This window comes from Nicotiana attenuata, unplaced genomic scaffold, assembly GCF_001879085.1.
Source record: "Nicotiana attenuata strain UT unplaced genomic scaffold, NIATTr2, whole genome shotgun sequence".
Lineage (NCBI taxonomy): Eukaryota > Viridiplantae > Streptophyta > Magnoliopsida > Solanales > Solanaceae > Nicotiana > Nicotiana attenuata.
Window position 1 is genome coordinate 123,583 of NW_017672836.1, and position 7,899 is coordinate 131,481.

Here is a 7,899-nt window from a genome sequence, read left to right on the forward strand (position 1 = left end):
ATATATATATATATATATATATATATATATATATATATATATATATATATATATATATATATATATATCATTTTGTACTAATTGGCATTTCGAAATGTGAAGTGTACACTTTTTCTGGTACAACTTTTCTAGAAGAGACTTCTGAATTCTGATGCTACTGGAATTATGTTATCCTTTCCAACTGGAATTTATTCTCTAATTAATTTGTTTTCCAATAACAAAAGCTGCTTGAAAAAGTAAAGTGGCATATCCTTCTTCCTAATTCTACAACCATACTTGAAGTTAGGAATGGCAATTGGGGATGTCGGAATTTTTTTATTTTTTTTCCAATTTTAAAGTTCTTTTTTGGTTTCTGGTGTCCTAATTTCTTTTCTTTTGCTAACAATTTTATTCCTTTTGCTTAAAACTAACAAAATAAATGTTTAACTAGCATTTGCTTAATAAATAAGAATTTTACTTTGCTCTCACAAATAAAAGATTAAATATGTAAAGAAAAATGGTACGAGTGATAAACTTTTTAGAAATAAATTAAAAAAATAAAATAAACCAATCAAGAAAGTTGAAAAATGTCAAAAAGTTAAAGAAAAAGACTCAATTGATATGACCAAAGAGAAGAAACTTTAGCAAAATGGATGGGGCAGGCATTAAGAGAAAGTATGAAGGGACAGGCTGAGGTAGGGTGAGCCATGTGAGTGAAGCATTTTGTCCTCCTTTTTCTTTTTCTTTTTTGGTCAAACTCATTTTGTATGCAAAACTAATATAATGTATCATATTTCAAAATAGCACCAAATACAGATCTCATATCATATCCTAAACTGAGGTCACGGATCTTGATAGGAAGGTGTGAAGGTCGCACTTTAGAGTTGTAGGTTAATAGGTGACTGAGGCTATATGTGTACGGTTAAAATCGGGCTTGCACGGTTTTGCTATTTAATCGAGACCAAGGGATCGTGCCGGGGGTCGGCCTAGTAATGGATCGGGCCAGAGTACAAAAACGAGGTGTCAAGTTCAAGAATCAAGGTGTCCGTTGAGATCTAGGCCAGCAGCGATCGAGATTAAGTATGACCGACTTCGAGTGAAGTGCAACAACGAAAATTCAAGATATCTGTAACTGGTCGGAGATCACGGTGGAAATTCCGGAACAGATCAAATCAAGGGCGCTTATTCGTACCAATCATGGGATTTACTTCCATAATAGAATTTTACCATAATTAGAATTCCTCTAGTATATAAAGGGGAATCTCCATCATTTGTAGACACCTTACATTATGCAGACAAAAGCAATACAATATTCTCTCTTTAATTTACGTTCCCTTGTTCACCAGTTCATCGCTTTTTAATTGTTCTTGCTTTACTAGCTCGAGGGTATTCCAACTCGAGGGCTCTGTCCAAACGCTGGCTTGCTTGACATTATTGTCAATTTCTACTGCTTATCTTCACGTTTCTCAATCGATATTAAGTGAAATCACGTATCCTTAAAACCACATTACAAGTTTAATTGTTACTCAATTTTTAGGGTAAACACTAGTTTGATAGGGTTGTGTCTTTGACTGCTAGTGGTAAATGTTGTGTTCATATTATTCTCTGTTTTTATTGTGTCGAGTTTTATTTAGTAGTTATTGTTATTGTTTTGCGTCTATTTTCTGGTTCTTATGTTGTTGTCATTATCTCTTGTTTTTTCTGTTGATTGTACTGATATAGTGTTTCTTTTCATCGTCTTGAGCTGACAGTTTTTCGAAAACAACCTCTCTATCCCCTCGGGTAGAGGTGAGGTCTGCATACACATTACCCTCCCCATATCCCACTCATTGGATTTTACTGGGTTGTTGTTGTTGTGCTTACTTTTACGCCCAACAAATACTGGATATTAAAAATAATTTATCAGATAAAGAAACATTCCATATACGTAATTTTCTTTTGCAGGACAATCCTTATTGATTCGGTTTAGGGGAAGTGCCACACCTTAAGGGATGTGATGCAAATAACCTACTATAATGCAAGCATTAGTAGTTGCATTCTGACTCGAACCCGTAACTTATAGGTCACGCGAAAATTACTTTGTTGTTGCTCCAAAGCTCCCGTTTCCTTCTTGATTCCGTAAAAAACAAGAAATCATTTCCCATCTAGATCTTACATAGAAATGACACGAGGTAGCCACTCTAAAGGGCTACTATTTAGGAATTAATCAGTGCGTCTTGAATTTTAGTTTCTCAGTTCAATATTTTAGGAAAAAAATGTTATGAATTGTCCTGAGGTTAAGATTTTTAGTTTAAAATTTCAGGACAAAATAAATACTAGCTAATCTCTAAATAGCATCCTTTAGAATGGTTATTTGTGCACTTAGCCTCTAGATTTTACTCATTCCATCGAGGATGAGTAATGAATTGGGCTTTTTCCAGGCTATGTGCTGGACATTATTGAAGATCGGATGGATAAATGTATTTTGGGCCCTTAGGCTTGGCCCATATTTGGCAGTCCATTGGATACTCTCATACTCGTCCAAATTCAACTCCAAACAAAGCTCTGTGAATGTCCCTCCCCACTGAGGAATTTAGTCCAAGTCCAAATTTTCGTAATGTTCATATCTTTACTTTTTAAAACAAAATATCATATCATCATAAAATCTACTTCACCATTCAGTTCAATTTTGACTCTCATCTTAATATGAGTACACAGTAAATCTAGGACACTGGATGGATTTCATTTTTATGATTCGAACCCGAGACCTCTGGTTAAGGATGAAGGAGTACTTACTTCCCAAACTATCTGGTTGGTCACTATATGGATTTAATGGTATAATAAAATATTCGTAAAGCAACTTATCATTGGTTTATCGGTCCAAAGTAGTATTCCAGAAGGTTTTTTAATAGGGAAAAGGGACAAATTTACACATATACTATTGTAAACAGTTTATATTTTCCTTCCCTTATATTTTTGGTCTAAATCTACCTCTTATGTTAGCAAAATAATAAAAAATATCCTATTTCTAGATCTTACCTTCTCTCAATTCGTATATAAATTTAAATATCTAAGTTGACCAAAAAAGTAAGGTTTTTTTTTCTAGTATGAGCAGCCAGATATTGCAAAACTATAATTACTTTGATCTTATATGTTGTTTGGCAATTAAATATTTTCCATTAGAGGCTAAGACCATCAGGAAAAGATTATCAAATGAATTGTTGGGAAATGCCCGTAAATAGTCTTATTACCGATTGTATTCACTAAAACAAGAGTCGCCTTCATCTAGATAAGTATTAATGTTCGATATATATTGTATACGGTTAAAATCGAGCTTGCCCTTTTTATGACTAATCGAGGCGTGACAGGCCAAGGTTCGACCCTATGTCATACCGGACAGTGACACGAAGTTAGATTGCCAAGCCCGTGACTCAAGGACCGACCGAGATCGAGATCAGCCAAGATCGAGACCGAGCGGGATAGAGATCGAGCAAGATCGAGGGAAGCCTGCCGAGCCAAATTACGGAAAGCCAAGATATCCGCGATCGGGTGAGGATCACGACGGAAATCTCGGCACGTATCAAGAAGAGGCCGATTAATCAGCTAATCATGGGATTTCTTACCGTATTTAGGATTGTATTAAGAGTAAGACTGTCCTGCTATATAAAGGGGGTTTGATTATTTGTAAAGGGGATCACATTCACGTTACATAAAGCAATATACTATCTTTCTCTTAAGTTCTCAATACTTTGTCACGCTGTTCTTATTTACCAGTGGAATATTCGTTTGGTTCGAGGGCGATCTAGCTTGAGGGCCAAAGCTATGCTTTTCCTTTGGTTTGCTTTTATTTCTATTTGCAGTCAATTTCAATATCAATTTAACTTTCTTGTTATTTTGTGCCAAGTTATATCACGTATCCTTAAAAGCGCATATAAATTCAATTGTTATTTATTTTTAGGGTAAACAATTTGGCGCCCGCCGTGGGACTAAGGATAATAGTGATTACCTGGTACAAACTTTCGTAACACACGCTATTTTACCTTGTTCTTTGAAGTATCTTTGATTAAAGGATTAAAAAATTTCAAACTCTTAGTCAGCACCTCAACACATTGACAATGATCTCAGCCACCACGGCGAAAATGAGAACATTGCACCAGGAAACGTTATACTCCCTGCTGGCCTTGATGGAATTCTGGCTGTAGATCCAATCGACGTCAGTTCGCATGTAGCCATCAATGGAAATTTGGCCGTCGATCCCGAAAGCAGCGTTCGCGGGGGTACCCGATCAGCTACTCAGAACGCACATGGCGGTGAAGATGGCAGGATCAGCCAGCGGGTAATCTTCGAAATATTGCAGGCCCTATAGGCAGCAATAGTCCAGCTCCAAAATCATAATCACACACCGAGAAGGGTCGAACTCGAGCCATCCCAAGAAGGTGTACACATGGTCGAATCGGCTTCTAGAAAATCGAATGAGAAGGAATGAGAGACCAATCCTGATATCATAAAGATGCTCGAAGAACTGACAAAACGAATCAAGACAGGGAAAAAGAAGATCGAGGAAAACGATAAGAAGGTGGAAACCTATAACTCTAGGGTCGACCAATATTGAAAGGACTAGATTCCAAAAAGTTTGTACAAAAACCTTTCCCCCCAAGTGCGGCTCTGAAGCTAATCCCCAACAAGTCCCGTATGCCCGAGATTCCTAAGTATAACGGGACGACTGATCCAAACGAACATGTCACCTCCTACATGTGTGCTATCAAAGGAAATGACTTGGAAGATGACGAGATCGAATCCTTCTTGCTGAAAAAATTCGGGGAGACTTTATCGAAAGGTGCTATGATATGGTATCATAATTTACCGCCTAATTCTATTGACTTGTTTCCTATGCTTGCAGATTCTTTTGTAAAGGCACACACCGGGGCCATTAAGGTTGCAACAAGAAAGTTGGACCTTGTCAAGGTAAGGCAGAAGGAAAACGAGATGCTCAGGGAATTCGTATCTCGATTCCAAATGGAACAAATAGATTTGCCACCGGTAACCGTCGATTGAGTTGTTCAATAGCTTTACAGCAGTTGAAGCATAATTTGATCGAATATCCAGCTGTCACTTGGGCCGATGTACACAATCGGTATTAGTCGAAGATCAGGGTCGAGGATGATCAACCGGGGGCTCCTTCTGGGTTCGTTTATCCTAACAGGCCTGTGGATAGAATCAAGAGGGATGTCGACCGAGACCAAGTTCGCATAGAGATCAATATCAATTGTATAATAGAGACCGTAGAGGCATCGGATCTGGGCGAAGCTCTACACGAAATGAGAGGAGAAATGATCGAGGTCAAAGTTCATGGGGACTCATGAGCAAGAGTGGTTTAGACAGGGATGCCGGGCCCAAAGAAACACCGCGGCTATCGGAGTATAACTTCATTATTGATGCGTCTGCCATCATATCTTCCATCGAACTTATCAAAAATACTAGATGGCCTTGTCCTCTGTAGACCGATCCAGCCCAGAGAAATCCCAACCAAGTGTGCAAGTATAAGTGTGCAAGCATCATGGTACCCATGGCCATAAAACAGAAGATTGCAGACAACTAAGGGAGGAAATAGCCTGATAGTTCAACGAGGGGCACCTTCGAGAATTATTAAGCGATCGGGCCAAGAATCACTTCAAAAATAGAGATTCAAACAGATAGAACGAGCAAGAAGAGCCACAACACGTGATTCACATGATGGTTAGAGGGGTCGATACTCCTTAAGGACCAGTATTTAAACGCACCAAGGTGTTAATCACAAGGGAGAAGTGAACTCAAGATTACGTACTAGAAGGAACATTGTCTCTTAGTGACGAGGATGCGGAAGGGATCGTACAACCCCATAACAACGCACTAGTAATATCTGTACTTATGAATAAGACTCAAGTTAAACGTGTTTTAATTGATCCAGGTAGCTCGGCCAACATCGTTCGATCGAGGGTCGTAGAACAGCTCGGCCTACAAGATCAGGTTTTGCCCGCAGCCCGAGTGCTAAACGATTTCAACATGGCATGTGAAACCACCAAAGGCGAGATAACTTTGCCAGTAAACGTGGCTGGGACCATCCAAGAAATGAAGTTCCATGTGATCGAGGGCGATATGAGGTATAATGCCCTATTTGGAAGGCCGTGGATACACAACATGAGGTCAGTGCCCTCGACCCTTCACCAGGTTCTAAAGTTCCCAACGCTAGAGGGAATCAAAACAGTTTACGGGGAGTAACCCGCCTCCAAGGAAATGTTTGCCGTCGACGAAGTGACACCAATATCGGCTCTCTCATCAATGAAAGGATCAAATTTGAAGGGAAAACAAGAGGTTAAAAAGCAACCACAAACACCGGCCTCGACCCAATCGGAGAAGCAGGGGACTTACAAGGATGATGACTATGGGGTTCCTCGATCCTTCATAATCCCCGATGATTCCGACGCCACCAAGTTAACGATCGAAGAGCTGGAAAAAATCATATTGTTCGAACATCAACCCGAACGAAAGGTATGCCTCGGCACGGGGCTAGCCCCCGAGCGCAGGGGAAAACTTATTCAATTCCTTAAAACTAACATGGATTGCTTTGCTTGGTCCTATCTCGATATGACATGGATCTCACTGGAAATCACCACCCATAAACTAAGCTTGGACCCTAAGTTCCGTCCGATGAAGCAAAAAAGAAGACCCAGTCCGAGGTCAAACACGCTTTTATCAAAGACGAGGTAACCAAACTTCTCAAAATAGGATCCATCCGAAAAGTAAAATATCCCGAATGATTAGCGATGTGGTAGTAGTCCCTAAGAAGGAAACAAACTTAGAATATGAGTAGATTACAAAGACTTAAATAAAGCATGCCACAAGGATTCTTTTCCTCTGCCTAATATCGATCGCATGATCGATGCTACGACCGGCCAGGAGATCCTCAGTTTTCTCGACGCCTATTCCGGGTACAATAAAATACGAATGAACCCGGAAGACCAGGAAAAGACCTCGTTTATCACTAAGTATTGTACCTACTGTTATAATGTAATGCCATTCGGACTAAAAAATACCGGTACAACCTATCAACGCCTAGTAAACCGAATGTTCGAAGAACAAATAGGGAAATCTATGGAAGTTTATATTGATGACATGATAGTTAAGTCCCTGCAGCAGAGGATCATTTGAAGCATTTGCAGGAAATTTTCAGTATACTAGAGAAATACAACATGAAGCTCAACCTAGAAAAATGCGCGTTCGGGGTCGGCTCTGGCAAATTTCTCGGCTTCATGGTATCCAATCGAGGAATTGAGACTAACCCCGACAAAATTAATGCTATTAAGGACATCACGGTAGTAGACAACGTAAAGGCCGAGCAGAGGTTAACAGGGCGCATAGCCGCCTTGGGGTGATTCATCTCGAGGTCCTCCGATAAGAGCCATCGATTCTTTTCATTGCTGAAGAAGAATAATAACTTCACATGGACTCCAGAATGCCAACAGGCTTTGGAGGAGCTTAAACGGTACTTGTCGAGCCCACCGCTGCTTCACACGCCGAGGGCAAACGAACAACTTTACTTATATCTGGCAGTATCAAAGATAGCGGTAAGTGGAGTCCTAGTCCGAGAAGAACAAGGTACGCAATTCCCTATCTATTATGTTAGTTGAACTCTAGGTGAGGTCGAAACTAGGTATCATCATCTAGAAAAATTAGTGCTCGCTTTGATAAGCGCCTCTAGGAAACTAAAACCATATGTGTTCTAATAACTTATCCTCTTCGAAATATTTTGCATAAGCCCGGGCTTTCGGGAAGATTGGCCAAATGGGCCGTAAAAATCAGCGGTTACGATATAGGGTATCGACCCCGAACAACTCTTGATACCCAATTTCCCCTCATAATATTTTCAAAACTATGCCTTGGCATCAATTAGTATTTTTCATA